Source organism: Ranitomeya imitator, chromosome 1 (assembly GCF_032444005.1).
Source record: "Ranitomeya imitator isolate aRanImi1 chromosome 1, aRanImi1.pri, whole genome shotgun sequence".
Lineage (NCBI taxonomy): Eukaryota > Metazoa > Chordata > Amphibia > Anura > Dendrobatidae > Ranitomeya > Ranitomeya imitator.
In genome coordinates this window covers 209,083,828-209,103,442 of record NC_091282.1, presented here as the reverse complement: position 1 = coordinate 209,103,442, position 19,615 = coordinate 209,083,828, and positions in this window count along the sequence as shown.

Genomic DNA, 19,615 nt, shown 5'->3' with positions numbered 1-19,615 from the left:
AGTGCTGCTCCTCTGGTTGGATTCTGCACCAATTGTGAAAGATAATTTTTCTTGGTTATTAGCAGAAACCTGTTGCCTTTATGGGTTTCACAGGTTTCTGTTTCCCAGTTAATATCCGGGTAGTTAAAGTCCCCCATAACCAGGACCTCATTATGGGTTGCAGCTTCATCTATCTGCTTTAGAAGTAGACTTTCCATGGTTTCTGTTATATTTGGGGGTTTGTAACAGACCCCAATGAAAATTTTGTTACCATTTTTCCCTCCATGAATTTCAACCCATATGGACTCGACATCCTCATTCCCTTCGCTAATATCCTCCCTTAAAGTGGACTTTAGACAAGACTTTACATAGAGACAAACCCCTCCTCCTCTCCGATTTTTACGATCGTTTCTAAACAGACTGTAACCCTGTAAGTTAAGGGTAAGCATGATAAGGGTAAGCGCAATACCATCTGATATTATGTTTGGTTTTACGCTTATTGATGCACAATGGTTTAATTGCGCTCATTCATTATCCCATAGGCCTTTCGAACTTAAAGCTTTGGAATAGTAAAGTTTGGGAGAAGTAATTACATATAGTCTGTAGGCATTTATCTATTGTTACTACTGATTTCAGTAATTATCATTTAAATCTTTATCTTGAAGCATTCTACCTTATCCATTTTTGCTACCCTTTTGCGTAATGATTTTTTATCCTTATGCATGTATATGTATATTTTTTGTGTCCTCATCATTGATTATAGCTTACAGCCAATGAAAACCCCAAAGTCATTATCTCAGTAAATTAGAATACTTTCTAACACCAGCTTGAAAAATTATTTTAATATCCGAAATGTTGGCCTACTAAAATGTATGTTCAGTAAATACACTCAATACTTGGTCGGGGCTCCTTTTGCAGCAATTACTGCATCAATGCAGCATGGCATGAAAGCAATCAGCCTGTGGCACTGCTGAGGTGTTATGGAAGCCAATGTTGCTTTGATAACAGCCTTCAGCTCATCTGCATTGTTGGGTCTGATGTCTCTCATTTTCCTCTTGACAATACCCCATAGATTCTCTATGGAGTTTTGGTCAGGCGAGTTCGCTGCCAATCAAGCACAGTGATACTGTTATTTTTAAACCAGGTATTGGTACTTTTGGCAGTGTGGACAGGTGCAAAGTCCTGCTGGAGAATGAAATTTCCATCTCCAAACAGTTTGTCAGCAGGGAAGCATGAAGTGCTCTAAAATTTCCTGGTAGACGACTGCGCTGACTTTGGTCTTGATAAAACACAGTGGATCTACACCAGCAGATGACATGGCTCTCCAAACTATCACTGACTGTGAAAACTTCACACTAGACCAGCTTGGATTGTGTGCCTCTCCACTCTTCCTTCAAACTCTGGGACCTTGATTTCCAAATGAAATGCAAAATGTACTTTCATCAGAAAACAAAACCTTGGACCACTGAGCAGCATTCCAGTTCTTTTTCTCCTTGCCCAAGGTAAGACACTTCTGGAGTTGTCTATTGGTCATGAGTGGCTTGATACAAGGAATATGGCACTTGTAGCCCATGTCCTGGATATGTTTGTGTGTGGTGGCTCTTAAAGCAATGACTCCAGCATCAGTACACTCCTTGTGGATCTCCCCAAATTTTTGAATGGCCTTTTCTTAACAAGTCTTTCAAGGCTGCGGTTGTCCTGATTGCTTGTGCACCTTTTTCTACCACACTTTTCCTTCCACTCAACTTTCCATTAATATGCTTGGATGCAGCACTCCATGAACAGCCAGCTTCTTTAGCAATGACTTTTTGTGGCTTACCCTCCTTGTGGAGTGTCTGTGACTGCCACTGGACATCTGTCAACTCAGCAGTCTTCCCCATGATTGTGGGGCCTACTGAAACAGACTAAGGTACCTTTTTAAATGTTTAAGAAGCCTTTGCAGTTGTTTCTTGTTAATTATTCTAATTTACTGAAATAATTAATTTTGTATTTTCATTGGCTAGAAGCCATAATCATCAACATTAGCAGAAATAAACACTTGAAATAGATCACTCTGTTGGTAAAGACTCTATATAATATGAGATTCTCTTTTTGTATTGAAGAACTGAAATAAATTAACTTTTTGATGATGTTCTAATTTTCTGGGCAACAGTAAGTACCGTGTATTGGAGACCATAGGCCGCTAGGCTAGAATGTTATTATTTAACTCTGTGGCTGTTTAAAGGGGATAAGGGGATTTTGTGGCTACTCCAGCTATGGGGGTTTCACAAGCTTTTGTCAGTATATGGGAGTATGCCACCCTTTTACGCTTTTCATCCAATTAAGGGGGAACACCTAAATTGGTTACTTTTCTGACCTGGTTATTTCATTTGTCCTCTATGAATATTTTGATAGTGTAAATACATGAATGCATAGAATTTATATAGAGGAAATAGAAGTGCTGTTATGCTTTGAGAGTGCTAAACATATGGTAATTATTTTTGTAAAACTATCTGCTTCGTAAATCCTTCATTTCCACTAAGTAATGTGAGTATGATTAATAGCTTCTTTAAATCCTAACATAATTTCATTTATGAGAAATAGCTTTCTCAGTGTTGTGTGGCAGAAAGAATCATCACTCATACTTGAGAACAAACACACAAAGTGCTGACATTTTTTCTAAACCTGAAACTCTTCATGTAAAAAATGTCTCTACCACAGAACAGAATATACTGTGCTTGTCATTGCATTATTCTTAAGTAACCGACAGACTGGTTATAAATGGAAAGCTGAAAAATGCAAAAGAGAAATCCTCCTGCATAACAGAAATAGTGTGACTGCCACATACAGTATGTAGCCCCATTTTACCAATGTAATTATCAGCAATCTTGTAATATTTGGTATATAACATTCTTCCTGCCTAAAGAGACCCCAAAGGTTGTTTCTCTGAAATAATAACTCAAGGGCCTCATAGTCAAGGTTTTGTTCATGTCTGCTTTGAGCCTTGTCACCGATTCCATCAAATTTAAGGTGAAGAATATTACAGCATTCAAGAATGTCTTCAGCCTAACAGAACCAAACTGTCAGCATATCAGTAGAGTTTCTTGCACAACTGCACAAAGGGGCATAACTGTAAGTACCAGGGTTGGAATCGGACCTGGGCCCTTAATCCTAGAGGGGTGCCAAAATGTCCCTTTGGTCAATATAAGAAAAACAATATTTTTAAAACCCTTGAGAGAAGCCCTGTTGGAGATTTTTCAATGGGGTCCAAGAATTTCAAGTTACACCACTGACTCCTTACTACCCATGTGTCACGACTATGTTGTCGGGTGTCCATGTACCTAATGCTAGGGGCACCATAGCTCACCCTGTTCCCCAGATTACTTCTGATGGTGAGGATGCCCGGGCCTTGTACCTTGCTCTAGCTCCTGAATCCGCCCTCAGTCTGTACTCTTCCCCACTCTAAACTGTAATTCTAATTATGTAGTATACATAATTGAATGTTCTGAATGTAAATTAACATACGTAGGTTCTACTGTCAGAAAACTAAAGGATAGGATTAGAGAATATCTATATGATATTTTTCAACCCACAACTCGCCATGTTTCTAATGCCTCAAATCACTTTATTCATGCTCATGATAGACAAACCACACACTTTAAAGTATTTGCAATAGAACAAATTTATAATCAACCACGTGGCGGAGATAGGAAAAAAAAACTACACGATAGAGAGGCATACTTGATTTACAGGGCAGCACGGTGGCTCAGTGGAGAGCACTGCAGCCTTGCAGCGTTGGGGTCCTGGGTTCTAATCCCACCTTGGACAACATCTGCAAGGAGTTTGTATGTTCTCCCCGTGTTTGCGTGGGTTTCCTCCGGGTACTCCGGTTTCCTCCCACATACCAAAGACATACTGATAGGGAATTTAGATTGTGAGCCCCATCAGGGACAGCGATGATAATGTGTGCAAACTGTAAAGCGCTGCGGAATATGTCAGCGCTATATAAAAATAAAGATTATTATTATTATATACTTAATACTCGGTTGCCTTTAGGATTAAACCTAAAAAGGGAAATTATGTTGCACTATTGATATATGTATCTTTGTATTCTTTCATGACTTATGTTTTGTTTCAATTTTGCAATTTATTTACCTCTTTCAAACCTGACATTCACACATGTTGTGTTTCATCATGTTGGACAATTATTGTGCATGTCTTTCACCTGGTTGGAACACTTCTTATTCTGAGTCTGACTGCTCATTATGATACTGAGGACTAAGAACACTACAAGTGTTCGAAATGCGTTCAGTCAATTTACAGCATTTCTCCTCCAGTAGTTATCGGCTTATGTCCAGCAGCCAAATTCCCTTTTTCTTCTTTTAAATTTTGGAATAAAGAACTTTGATTTTAATTCCGGAGCTGGACACCTCTTTTTTCTTTGCAATAGTTCACAGTGTCAAGCAGAGACGCTCTTCCGTGTTTGGATCTTTTTCAAGGACTATGAAAGCATCTAAAGGGGTGAGCTGAATTTTCCTCTTGACTCTTCCCCCACCCAGGGAAGAGGGGAGTAGTAGTGAACCATAATACACCAACCAGGAAAACAAAGTAAAAATAACATGGATAAAGGAAAATGCCAATCATACAAATATATTTACACAAACCACACTGGGGAGTGGAGGATGGGGCAAAACCAAAGCAGGAGAAGAAGTGGAATTAGAGCACACCCAAAATCTAGCAACAGTCTCAGATAGATCCACCAATCGCCTTCTCAAACAACATCCACAAACCACCATCTCCAAACCATGCAGCATAGATCAAATCACCATGCACTTTAGACCACCCATAAAAATAGGGATACGTTTAGGATGTACAATGACAAGCAAAAGGTAACAATGCATTGAGCTTTTGATTTTCAGGCTCCATATCTTACCATCCACCACTGCTTCAAATATGAGACTGCTATTGTTTTATAGACAATCATCTTGGCTACCTCATACATAGATTTGACTTGCAACTATTTAGCATATAATTAATTATGCAGATTTTTGTCATGTTACTGCATTATTACTGTTTTTCTCCTGGTGGTGAAAAAATATTTTTCTTCCTGTATACTACAAATTGCAACCTGTTCTCACATTCCCCAATAGCTCAATGTGTTATTAGGTTGATTTCCAAGCAAAAGGTCACTGGTTCAAAGCAAGGAGTAGTTATGAAGAAGATTTCACAATTAAAGAGAAATAGCATCATACAGCTCATCAATAGTGGTCTTAGCCAATAAAATTGCCAAACTACACATGTGGGTGCCGTGACAGTTTGAAGATTTTGAAATGAAGTTCATCCATCCATTCAAAAGCCTAGAGGTGGATGTACATGCAAAAAATCATAGTCAACAAGCCTATCATTTCTGGCGAGACTAACGTGACAGTGGAGGTGGCTTATATGCCTCGTAATAGTGAGATCACAGATGTCCATGTAAGCACTTTGCAAGGCACGTATTCAAGGGTTATGCCACCTGTCTCTTCTCCTTTTTTCAACAATGGGTTATGTATGTAAACTTTTGAGCACAACTATAAGGCTGCCATCACACTAGCAGTATTTGGTCAGTTTTTTACATCAGTATTTGTAAGCCAAAACCAGGAGTGGAACAATTAGAGGAAAACTATAATAGAAACATATGCACCACTTCAGGATTTATCACCCACTCCTGGTTTTGGCTTACAAATACTGATGTAAAATAATTACCAAATATTGCTAGTGTGGCGGCAGCCTTAGCCCAAGTTGATGGAACAAGCCGCTCAAAGCTGCTAAGCTAAATTGGCTACTGCAAAGTCAACACGACTACAGCACTGCAGACAATAACACACTGGGAGCAGTGATGGAGACAGTAAAACCCCATTAAGTCTAAAATTAATCTGTATGTCAGGAGGACCTATCATTTACTTTAATTTTCCTCCATTTTTGTTATTTCATCAGATGAACTGCTATGAATAAGTCTATCACAAGGTCATTAGGAAAACAATGCATGGACTGCTGATTTCTATTAGTGCAAGGGCAGAATGTTTATAAATTACAGATTACTAAACCACCATTGAGAAAAACAAGATTATAAGGTAATTGCCAAACATATACTGAGGGGAAATGAGCCTTAAAAATGGGAAGCCTAGAGGGTTATATTGTACCATGTCTTACATTGTATATATCTACTCCCCCGTCCTTGTCCTCCATGCCGCTCTCACTCTATCTTCTCTAGCTCGTAACTGTGTCCTCTAATACAGAGAAGAAATGCAAAACGCAAGACACATACTGCGTAGATGATAAGCCATTTCAGGTTTCTTTGATGTTGTTGACATGGTAACGTTCTTTATTTCCCAGCAGCATTTCTTACAATTAATTTTTTAAGCAATTTTTAAGCAATTTGTTTGGTCAGAACATTGCCTGAGATGAAGTCTTATATGTTTCCAAATGGCCATGTCAAGTCCTTTAACACAAACAGCCTTTGCTATGGTCTAGATAATTTACCATTTTATAGACTGGGATGATAAAACATAGCACTCCAAATGTATTTTACTTGCATTCTAAACTGCAGTTGTAGTGCCCCAGGGTCTCCTTTCATCTTCTCTAAGTGCTGCTATATGATGTGATTGTTAACATTGCCGACCACCAGATGAAGTGAATTATCTAAACCGCTGAAGATGTTTCTTTCATTCCAAATGAAGAATCTATTCAGCGCAATAACTGAAGGGGATAACAAAAGCTTCAACTTTAACTGTATGAGCAATAAAGGGATACGATGATTCTATAATGGAAGAATCTGCAGAGCCATATGTTATTTATCAAGGCCTGGGATCACAAAGTACTGGGATCAGCAGCAACTCAATATAAACTATGTGACATGTTCACTGCTCTGATAAGTTTCTGAAGATGTAACAATATTGGAGAAAAAAATATATAAAAACTGATGTTCAGGGTGAATAGTACTCTATCCTAGAAAGCATGTTTGATTAGCGGAGGTCACCAATCCCTAGAATGTAGATCCTTGTTCTTTGTTGTGTGCTGAAGTGTATGTTAGGCCCCCTCCACACGTCCTCTTAAAAAAATGTACTCATAAAAGTGTTCGTTTTTACTATCTATGTACTTTTCTGGTTGCCGTCCGTGTGTACATGTGTACCATCCATAAGTATGTGTGTAACATTCGTGTGGTGTCCGTGTACCATCCATGTGACATCCGTGTGCCTTCCATTTGCAGTCCATGTGACAAGTACCGGAATAGAATGTAGAATAGAAATGACAGATTTTTATGTGTTAAAGATGTGCAAAGACATCACTATATAGGCTAATTAAAGTCCACTTGTTTTGGTAACTATTGGAGTGTTGCCTACCTTTTTTTCTTTGCTATATACGTTACCAAAATCTAGATATTTTGTTTGGGAGGTGTTTTTTGCACCCACATTGCATTTGTCAAATGTGCTGTTCCATTTCTTATTTTTTATGATAGATAGATAGATAGATAGATAGATAGATAGATAGATATCAAAGTCAATAACAAAGTTTTAGAGGTGAGATATGTAGCACTCAGGTTGTTAGCTTCAGTAATATAGTAATATGCCTAGGAAAAATAATCCAGCGCGTATCACCATGACAAACTTCCTCGCTCTCAAATATTTTACCTGCTGCACCTCATCCAAAAGTGGTTCCAACCGGTATCCTCTACCCCAATGCAGATGATAGAGCAAGTTGTAATGGACCGGTTTGGGTGCTCCCTTTCAAGCCCGAAGCAGACTTGGGTTACCCAGGGCGAACTCCGGAACACTGATGGCATGGTTGCACTCGTCGCTGACGTCACTGATGCTGTGCTGCCTCACAGCCTGACCCGTAGTGAACTCTTGAGCGTGGGAAAATGAACTGTCATTTTCCCATGCCCCAGAGTTCAGCGCAGGTCAGCTGTGAGGGTGCGTAGCATCAGTGACGTCACTGATGCTGCTGCTGTCAGCTTCTCATTAATTCATTAGTGGATTACAGCCGGGGCGGTCGCATTAGCACCGCTCACGGTTGTAAACTATGTATGGATTATGGCGTGGAACTGACTGAATGCCGGAGAGGTATGGTATATTTTTGTTTTTTTATTTTTTGTTTTTTACAGGAGATTGAGGGCACAAAGGTGACATTAACCCCTTCTTACCCAATATGCCACTGCTACAGGGCAGTGGGAAGAGAGAGGCTAAGTGCCGGAATTGGTGCATCTTACAGATGTGCCATTTCTGGGGTTGCTGTGAGCTGGTGTTTGTATCAAATGGGGGGCCAATAACCATGGCCCACTCCTAGGCTATGAATATCAGCCCGTAGCTGTCTGCATAGCCTTTTCTGAATAATAACCCCTTCATGACCTTGGGATTTTCCGTTTTTCCGTGTTTGCTTTCCTCTCCCCTCCTTCCCAGAGCCATAACATTTTTATTTTTCTGTCAATATGGCCATGTGAGGGCTTATTTTTTGCAGACAAAATTGTACTTTTGAACGACATCATTGGTTTTGCCGTGTACTAGAAAACAGGAAAAACATTCCAAGTGCGGTGAAATTGCAAAAAAAGTGCAATTCCACGCACGTTTTTTGTTTGGCTTTTTGCTAGGTGCACTAAATGCTAAAACTGACCTGCCATTATGATTCTCCAGGTCATTACAAGTTCATAGACAACCAAACATGCTGTTAGGGGTTGAGTTCCCGCCTTTGCAAAGGGGGAATCTCGAACCATCTCCACTGTGGTCTCCCATTCTTCTCCAGCCGCAGTGGAGCCTGCTCAGTAGAGATGTCGGTCCCAGCGTCTGGCTCAGCCTAATGCGGTGCAGATGATTACTACTGCCTTTCCAGGCTCAGCCATTGTAGCCAGTACTGGTCAGCAGCGAGCAGACGTCTCTGGGACTAAGTCCTGCTTTTCCCCTTCTAAGCATGCCCAGGGTAAGACCTCTCATGAGAGGTCGAGGGTCACATGCTCAGGTACTGCAGCAGCACCCATTGGTCCTCTAGGAAGGTCCTGAAGTTGCTCAGGTACTGTAGCAGCTCCCATTGGTCCTCTAGGAAGGTCCTGAAGTTGCTGCAGCTATAAAAGGTTCGCATGGCCATGCGCTAGTATTAACCTAATGTAAGATTGCTCTTACTAATGGGTAGGGGATTACTCGCTTGGCACGGGATTGATGTACTCGGGCATGATTTTTTTCAAACAAAACAGTCCATACGGTTTATTTTGTACAGCATAAACCGCATCGTAAGCCAAGTTGCATATCACTGACTTACATGTAGTCCATTCGTTAACACATTATCTTCACATTAAGTCTCAGAACCTTAGTCTGTGGTAACTAAACACGCTGGTCCTCCTGACCAGTTGCCGTGGGTTACCACACAGTTCATATCACACAGGTTGCAGCAACTAAACACGCTGGTCCTCCTGACCAGTTGCTGTGGGTTACTGTTGTGAATTCTGTTTCAGAGCTCCCTCCTGTGGTCACAAGTGGTACTTCGGCTGATTCTCTCTGTGAGCTTCCGTTGGTGGAGGAAAGTGGTACTGCGGCTTCTGAGTTTCCTTCCTCAGGTGATGTGGTGAAGTTGTTAGGTGCTGCTCTATTTAACTCCACCTAGTGCTTTGATCCTGGCCTCCAGTTAATGTTCTAGTATTGGACCTGTTTCCTCCTGGATCATTCCTGTGGCCTGCTGCTCTGCATAGCTAAGTTCCGCTTTGCTATTTTGTTTGCTGTTTTTTTTTCTGTCCAGCTTGTCTATTTGTTTTTTCCTGCTTGCTGGAAGCTCTGGGACGCAGAGGGTGTACCTCCGTGCTGTTAGTTCGGTACGGAGGGTCTTTTTGCCCCCTTTGCGTGGTTTTTGTAGGGTTTTGTGAAGACCGCAAAGTTACCTTTCCTATCCTCGCTCTGTTCAGAAAGTCGGGCCTCACTTTGCTAAATCTATTTCATCTCTACGTTTGTCTTTTCATCTTAACTCACAGTCATTATATGTGGGGGCTGCCTTTTCCTTTGGGGTATTTCTCTGAGGCAAGGTAGGCTTATTTTCTATCTTCAGGCTAGCTAGTTTCTCAGGCTGTGCCGAGTTGCATAGGGAGCGTTAGGCGCAATCCACGGCTGCCTCTAGTGTGGTTGGTGAGGATTAGGGATTGCGGTCAGCAGAGTTCCCACGTCTCAGAGCTCGTTCTATGTTTTTGGGTTATTGTCAGGTCACTTATGTGCTCTGACCTCTATGTCCATTGTGGTACTGAATTACCTTATCATAACAGTACTGGAGGCCCAAAGTACTAATGATTCTCAATAGAGGGAAAAAAGAAGTTCTGAGACCATTTTTTTTTCTCTGCACTGTGTTTTGCCTTTTTTTCCCCCTAGACATTTGGGTGGTTCAGGACACAGGTGTAGCGATGGACATTAAAGGTCTGTCTTCATGTGTGGATCAGCTCACGGCAAGAGTACAAAATATTCAAGACTTTGTGGTTCAGAATTCAATGTTAGAACCAAGAATTCCTATTCCTGATTTGTTTTTTGGAGATAGAACTAAATTTCTGAGTTTCAAAAATAATTGTAAACTATTTCTGGCCTTGAAACCTCGCTCCTCTGGTGACCAAGTTCAACAAGTTAGGATCATTATTTCTTTTTTACGTGGCGACCCTCAGGACTGGGCATTTTCTCTTGCGTCAGGAGATCCTGCATTAAGTAATATCGATGCGTTTTTCCTGGCGCTCGGATTGCTGTACGATGAGCCTAATTCAGTGGATCAGGCAGAGAAGAATTTGCTTGCTCTGTGTCAGGATGAGATAGAGGTATATTGTCAGAAATTTAGAAAGTGGTCCGTACTCACTCAGTGGAATGAAGGTGCGCTCGCAGCTATTTTCAGAAAAGGTCTCTCTGAAGCCCTTAAGGATGTCATGGTGGGATTTCCTATGCCTGCTGGTCTGAATGAGTCTATGTCTTTGGCCATTCAGATCGGTCGACGCTTGCGTGAGCGTAAATCTGTGCACCATTTGGCGGTATTACCTGAGCTTAAACCTGAGCCTATGCAGTGCGATAGGACTTTGACCAGAGTTGAACGGCAAGAACACAGACGTCTGAATGGGCTGTGTTTCTACTGTGGAGATTCCACTCATGCTATCTCTGATTGTCCTAAGCGCACTAAGCGGTTCGCTAGGTCTGCCGCCATTGGTACGGTACAGTCAAAATTTCTTCTGTCCGTTACCTTGATCTGCTCTTTGTCATCGTATTCTGTCATGGCATTTGTGGATTCAGGCGCTGCCCTGAATTTGATGGACTTGGAGTATGCTAGGCGTTGTGGGATTTTCTTGGAGCCTTTGCAGTGTCCTATTCCATTGTGAGGAATTGATGCTACGCCTTTGGCCAAGAATAAGCCTCAGTACTGGACCCAGCTGACCATGTGCATGGCTCCTGCACATCAGGAGGTTATTCGCTTTCTGGTGTTGCATAATCTGCATGATGTGGTCGTGTTGGGGTTGCCATGGCTACAAGTCCATAATCCAGTATTAGATTGGAAATCCATGTCTGTATCCAGCTGGGGTTGTCAGGGGGTACATGGTGATGTCCCATTTCTGACTATTTCGTCATCCACCCCTTCTGAGGTTCCAGAGTTCTTGTCTGATTACCGGGATGTATTTGATGAGCCCAAGTCCGATACCCTACCTCCGCATTGGGATTGTGATTGTGCTATCGATTTGATTCCTGGTAGTAAATTCCCAAAAGGTCGACTGTTTGATTTATCTGTGCCTGAGCATGCCGCTATGCGGAGTTATGTGAAGGAGTCCTTGGAGAAGGGGCATATTCGCCCGTCATCGTCGCCATTAGGAGCAGGGTTCTTTTTTGTAGCCAAGAAGGATGGTTCACTGAGACCTTGTATAGATTACCGCCTTCTAAATAAGATCACGGTTAAATTTCAGTACCCCTTGCCGTTGTTATCTGATTTGTTTGCTCGGATTAAGGGGGCTAGTTGGTTCACCAAGATAGATCTTCGTGGTGCGTATAATCTTGTGCGTATTAAGCGAGGCGATGAATGGAAAACTGCATTTAATACGCCCGAGGGCCATTTTGAGTATCTAGTAATGCCATTCGGACTTGCCAATGCTCCATCAGTGTTTCAGTCCTTTATGCATGACATCTTCCGAGAGTACCTGGATAAATTCCTGATTGTGTACTTGGATGACATTTTGATCTTCTCGGATGATTGGGAGTCTTATGTGAAGCAGGTCAGAACGGTGTTTCAGGTCCTGCGTGCTAATTCTTTGTTTGTGAAGGGATCAAAGTGTCACTTTGGTGTTCAGAAGGTTTCATTTTTGGGGTTCATCTTTTCCCCTTCTACTATCGAGATGGACCCTGTTAAAGGGAACCTGTCACCTGAATTTGGCGGGACTGGTTTTGGGTCATATGGGCGGAGTTTTTGGGTGTTTGATTCACCCTTTCCTTACCCGCTGGCTGCATGCTGGCTGCAATATTGGATTGAAGTTCATTCTCTGTCCTCCATAGTACACGCCTGCACAAGGCAAGATTGCTTTGCACAGGCGTGTACTATGGAGGACAGAGAATGAACTTCAATCCAATATTGCAGCCAACATGCAGCCAGCGGGTAAGGAAAGGGTGAATCAAACACCCAAAAACTCCGCCCATATGACCCAAAACCAGTCCCGCCAAATTCAGGTGACAGAGTCCCTTTAAGGTCCAAGCCATCCATGATTGGACTCAGCCGACATCTCTGAAAAGTCTGCAAAAGTTCCTGGGCTTTGCTAATTTTTATCGTCGCTTCATCTGCAATTTTTCTGGTATTGCTAAACCATTGACCGATTTGACCAAGAAGGGTGCTGATGTGGTCAATTGGTCTTCTGCTGCTGTGGAAGCTTTTCAAGAGTTGAAGCGTCGTTTCTCTTCTGCCCCTGTGTTGTGTCAACCAGATGTTTCGCTTCCGTTCCAGGTCGAGGTTGATGCTTCTGAGATTGGAGCAGGGGCTGTTTTGTCGTAGAGAAGTTCTGATTGCTCAGTGATGAAACCATGCGCCTTCTTTTCCAGGAAGTTTTTGCCTGCTGAGCGAAATTATGATGTGGGCAAACGAGAGTTGCTGGCCATGAAGTGGGCATTCGAGGAGTGGCGTCATTGGCTTGAAGGTGCTAAGCATCGCGTGGTGGTCTTGACTGATCATAAGAACTTGACTTATCTCGAGTCCGCCAAGCGGTTGAATCCTAGACAGGCTCGTTGGTCGTTGTTTTTTGCCCATTTTGACTTTGTGATTTCGTACCTTCCGGGCTCTAAAAATGTGAAGGCGGATGCTCTGTCTAGGAGTTTTGTGCCTGACTCTCCGGGTTTATCTGAGCCGGCGGGTATCCTCAAAGAGGGAGTAATTGTGTCTGCCATCTCCCCTGATTTGCGGCGGGTGCTGCAAAAATTTCAGGCTAATAAACCTGATCGTTGCCCAGCGGAGAAACTGTTTGTCCCTGATAGGTGGACGAATAAAGTTATCTCTGAGGTTCATTGTTCGGTGTTGGCTGGTCATCCTGGAATCTTTGGTACCAGAGAGTTGGTGGCTAGATCCTTTTGGTGGCCATCTCTGTCGCGGGATGTGCGTACTTTTGTGCAGTCCTGTGGGATTTGTGCTCGGGCTCAGCCCTGCTGTTCTCATGCCAGTGGGTTGCTTTTGCCCTTGCCGGTCCCGAAGAGGCCTTGGACACATATCTCTATGGATTTTATTTCAGATCTTCCCGTCTCTCAAAAGATGTCAGTCATTTGGGTGGTCTATGATCGCTTCTCTAAGATGGTCCATTTGGTACCCTTGTCTAAATTACCTTCCTCCTCTGATTTGGTGCCATTGTTCTTCCAGCATTTGGTTCGTTTACATGGCATTCCAGAGAATATCGTTTCTGACAGAGGTTCCCAGTTTGTTTCAAGGTTTTGGCGAGCCTTTTGTGGTAGGATGGGCATTGACTTGTCTTTTTCCTCGGCTTTCCATCCTCAGACTAATGGCCAGACCGAACGAACCAATCAGACCTTGGAAACATATCTGAGATGCTTTGTTTCTGCTGATCAGGATGACTGGGTGTCCTTTTTGCCTTTGGCTGAGTTCGCCCTTAATAATCGGGCCAGCTCGGCTACCTTGGTTTCGCCATTTTTCTGCAACTCTGGGTTCCATCCTCGTTTCTCTTCAGGACAGGTTGAGTCTTCGGACTGTCCTGGTGTGGATACTGTGGTGGACAGGTTGCAGCAGATTTGGACTCATGTAGTGGACAATTTGACCTTGTCCCAGGAGAAGGCTCAACGTTTCGCTAATCGCAGACGCTGTGTGGGTCCCCGACTTCGTGTTGGGGATTTGGTTTGGTTATCTTCTCGTCATATTCCTATGAAGGTTTCCTCTCCTAAGTTTAAACCTCGTTTCATTGGTCCGTATAGGATTTCTGAGGTTCTTAATCCTGTGTCTTTTCGTCTGACCCTTCCAGATTCTTTTTCCATACATAACGTATTCCATAGGTCATTGTTGCGGAGATACGTGGCACCTATGGTTCCATCTGTTAACCCTCCTGCCCCGGTTTTGGTGGAGGGGGAGTTGGAGTATATTGTGGAGAAGATTTTGGATTCTCGTGTTTCAAGACGGAAACTCCAGTATCTGGTTAAGTGGAAGGGTTATGCTCAGGAAGATAATTCCTGGGTATTTGCCTCTGATGTCCATGCTCCCGATCTTGTTCGTGCCTTTCATATGGCTCATCCTGGTCGTCCTGGGGGCTCTGGTGAGGGTTCAGTGACCCCTCTTCAAGGGGGGGGTACTGTTGTGAATTCTGTGGCAGAGCTCCCTCCTGTGGTCACAAGTGGTACTTCGGCTGATTCTCTCTGTGAGCTTCCGTTGGTGGAGGAAAGTGGTACTGCGGCTTCTGAGTTTCCTTCCTCAGGTGTGTGGGGAAGTCGTTAGGTGCTGCTCTATTTAACTCCACCTAGTGCTTTGATCCTGGCCTCCAGTCAATGTTCTAGTATTGGACCTGTTTCCTCCTGGATCGTTCCTGTGGCCTGCTGCTCTGCATAGCTAAGTTCCGTTTTGCTATTTTGTTTGCTGTTTATTTTTCTGTCCAGCTTGTCTATTTGTTTTTTCCTGCTTGCTGGAAGCTCTGGGACGCAGAGGGTGTACCTCCGTGCCGTTAGTTTGGTATGGAGGGTCTTTTTGCCCCATTTGCGTGGTTTTTGTAGGGTTTTGTGTAGACCGCAAAGTTACCTTTCCTATCCTCGCTCTGTTCAGAAAGTCGGGCCTCACTTTGCTAAATCTATTTCATCTCTACGTTTGTCTTTTCATCTTAACTCACAGTCATTATATGTGGGGGCTGCCTTTTCCTTTGGGGTATTTCTCTGAGGCAAGGTAGGCTTATTTTCTATCTTCAGGCTAGCTAGTTTCTCAGGCTGTGCCGAGTTGCATAGGGAGCGTTAGGCGCAATCCACGGCTGCCTCTAGTGTGGTTGGTGAGGATTAGGGATTGCGGTCAGCAGAGTTCCCACGTCTCAGAGCTCGTTCTATGTTTTTGGGTTATTGTCAGGTCACTTATGTGCTCTGACCTCTATGTCCATTGTGGTACTGAATTACCTTATCATAACAGGTTACCACACAGTTCATAACACAATAAGGGCCAACAGTCTATGAAAGTACCTTACGGGAGCTCCTGCTCCACCTGCTGACTCCTTGTCAGTCCTCTCTTCTGGGGAAGCTGCCAAACGGGGATCACCAACTTGCCGGGCCGGCACACATTAGTCAGTCCAGACCCACCGAGGACTGTAGCTTCCCCACACAGTAGCTGTCACTGGCTCTGCAGATCCCGGTCCTCACCTCGTGCTGTTCAGGGTCCTACTCCCAGGACCTCCCAACACCCAGTTTACACAGGATCACACAGGTGGCCAGTCCGGGTACTATTCAGGACGTCCATCCCCAGCCGGGACCGTCCAATACCCAGGCCACCAGGTCTGAAGCCCCACCATGTGCTCTCCAGGAAGCCTCCTCCCAGGTCCTCCAACACAGGCTCATACACAGGGACCATGTGACCCACACCCTGGTCACACCATATACCCCGAACAACTCCCCCGGGTGGGAGTGTGGGTGTGCGCGGCCAGTCCGACCCGCCCATCCCCCATGACCAGCCCTGCCAATCTCCCACCAGAACTTACACATCCACCCGTGGGACCACAGGTCCCAGCACACCAACAAAACCCCAGACCAGCAGCGCAGAGTCCCCTCCTCCGCGACACATATATCGGCCACTCACCACAACGCCGGACCCTGTCACACCATCACATCCATGGCCGCAATTCCAATGCACTCTCACGGCCTCAATACACCTCCGTGCGCACACTGGGGAGACCACGCAGCGCCCCCCACCCGCCACAGGGGCCACTGCATCACACTAAGTTATGAGCTCAGCGCCAGTGTGGTCATGCTTGCATGTGGTCAGGGTTCGGCTGAAATAAACCCCTAGAATACGGCACCTCCGGTGCGAGTTTTGTGTGTGCTATGCATGACCACTGTCGGCTATATTAGGTAGCTGTTCCCCTGTGAGGTAAATGGGGCACAGCTTTCTCTTTCTCAAGCGAATCTGTGAAGTGACAGAGTTCGCTTATACTGCCATATAGTACTGTCTTTTACTATATATATATATATATACTTGGTGCGTTCCGCCAACCCTAATACATGTCTGGGTTATTTTTTATCTAAGTGGTGAAAAAAATTTCCAAAGTTTGCTTAAAAAAAAAATTGTGCCATTTTCCAATACCCATAGCATCTCCATTTTTCGTGATCTGGGGTCCGGTGAGGGCTTATTTTTTGCGGTTATAGGATGTTTCGCCCCCAGCAGTTCGCCCCCAGCAGTTTGCCCCTGGGTACATTTCGCCCCCGCACATTTCATCCCCAGCATTTGGCCCCAGGATGTTTCTCCCCCACACATTTCACCCGTGCACATTTTGCCTACAGAAATTCGCTCCCAGCAGTTCGCCCCTGGATACATTTCGCCCCGCATATTTCGTCCCCAGCATTTGGCCCCCAGGATGTATTGCCCCTGCACATTTCACCCTGCACATATCGCCCCCAGCAGTTCACCCATTTCGCCCCTGGATGTTTCGCCCCCGGCAGTTCACCCCCGGATGTTTGTACCCTTGTGGTTCATGAATTCCCCTCCGTCATCAATGTTTCGCCTCCAGCAGTTCGCCCCCGGATATTTATACCCTTGTGTTTTATGAATTCCCGTCCGTCATCAATGTTTCGCCCCCGGCAGTTCACCCCAGGATGTTTGTACCCTTGTGGTTCATGAATTCCCGTCAGTCATCAATGTTTCGCCCCCAGCAGATCGCCCCCAGCAGATCGCCCCCAGCAGATTGCCCCCGGATGTTTGTACCGTTTTGCCCCCAGAATTTTGTGTTTGGATGTTTTGCCAGTTTGTCCTTGTGGTTCATGAATTCCCGTCCGTCCTCAATCCACATGCCACAAAAGTACTGTACAGAGTGCTGCACTTTTGTGACATGTTTAACCCCTTAGTGACAGAGCCAATTTGGTACTTAATGACCAAGCCAATTTTTACAATTCTGACCAATGTCACTTTATGAGATTATAACTCTGGAACGCTTCAACGGATCCCGCTGATTCTGAGATTGTTTTTTCGTGACATATTGTACTTCATGTTAGTGGTAACATTTCTTCGATATTACTTGCGATTATTTATGAAAAAAAAGGAATATGGCGAAAATTTTTAAAATTTTGCAATTTTCAAAATTTGTATTTTTATGCCCTTAAATTAGAGAGATATGTCATGAAAAATAGTTAATAAATAACATTTCCCACATGTCTACTTTACATCAGCACAATTTTGGAAACAACATTTTTTTTTTAGGGACCACATCACATTTGAAGTCATTTTGAGGGGTCTATATGATAGAAAATAATGAAGTGTGACACCATTCTAAAAACTACACCCCTCAAGGTTCTCAAAACCACATTCAAGAAGTTTATTAACCCTTTACGTGCTTCACAGGAACTGAAACAATGTGGAAGGAAAAAAATGAACATTTAACTTTTTTTGCAAACATCTTAATTCAGAACCATTTTTTATTTTCACATGTGTAAAAACAGAAATGTAACCATAAATTTTGTTATGCAATTTCTCCTGAATACGCCAATACACCATATGTAAGGGTAAACTACTTTTTGGAAGAACTTGGAAGTGAAGGAGCGCCGTTTGACTTTTTCAATGCAGAATTGGCTGGAATTGAGATCGGACGCCATGTCATGTTTAGAGGGCCCCTGATGTACCTAAACAGTGGAAACTCCCCACAAGTGACACCATTTTGGAAACTAGACCCCTTAAGGAACTTATCTAGATGTGTGGTGAGCACTTTGAACCCCCAAGTGCTTCACGGAAGTTTATAACGTAGAGCCGTGATAATAAAAAATCGTTGTTTATACAAAACTGATCTTTTCACCCACAAATTCTTATTTTCACAAGGGTAACAGGAGAAATTAGACCACAAAAGTTGTTGTGCGATTTCTCCTGAATACGTCGATACCCCATATGTGAGGGTAAACCACTGTTTGGGCGCACCGCAGAGCTTGGAAGGGAAGGAGTGCCGTTTTACTTTTTCAATGTAGAATTGTCTGGAATTGAGATCGGACGCCATGTTGCATTTGCAGAGCCCCTGGTGTGCCTAAACAGTGGAAACCCCCCACAAGTGACACCATTTTGGAAACTAGACCACATAAGGAACTTATCTAGATGTGTGGTGAGCACTTTGAACCCCCATGTGCTTCACAGAAGTTTATAACGTAGAGCCGTGAAAATAAAAAATCGTATTTTTTCTACAAAAATGATCTTTTTGCCCCCAAATTTTTATTTTCACAAGGGTAACAGGAGAAATTAGACCACAACAGTTGTTGTGCAATTTCTCCTGAGTATGTCGATACCCAATATGTGGGGGTAAACCACTGTTTGGGCGCACCGCAGAGCTTGGAAGAGAAGGAGTGCCGTTTTACTTTTTCAATGTAAAATTGGCTGGAATTGAGATTGGACGCCATGTCGCGTTTGGAGAGCCCCTGATGTGCCTAAACAGTGGAAACCCCCCACAAGTGACAATATTTTGGAAACTAGACCCCTTAAGGAACTTATCTAGATGTGTGGTGAGCACTTTGAACCCCCATGTGCTTCACAGACGTTTATAACGTAGAGCCGTGAAAATAAAAAATCGCATTTTTTCTACAGAAATTATTTTTTGCCCCCAAATTTTTATTTTCACAAGGGTAACAGGAGAAATTAGACCACAAAAGTTGTTGTGCGATTTCTCCTGAGTACGTCGATACCCAATATGTGGGGGTAAACCACAGTTTGGGGGCACCGCAGAGCTTGGAGGAGAAGGAGTGCCGTTTTACTTTTTCAATGTAGAATTGTCTGGAATTGAGATCGGACGCCATGTCGCGTTTGGAGAGCCCCTGATGTACCTAAACAGTAGAAATCCCCCACAAGTGACCCCATTTTGGAAACTAGACCCCCCATGGAACTTATCTAGATGTGTGGTGAGAACTTTGAATGCCCAAGTGCTTCACAGAAGTTTATAATGCAGAGTCGTGAAAATAAAAAATATTTTTTTTTCCATAAAAAAGATATTGTAGCC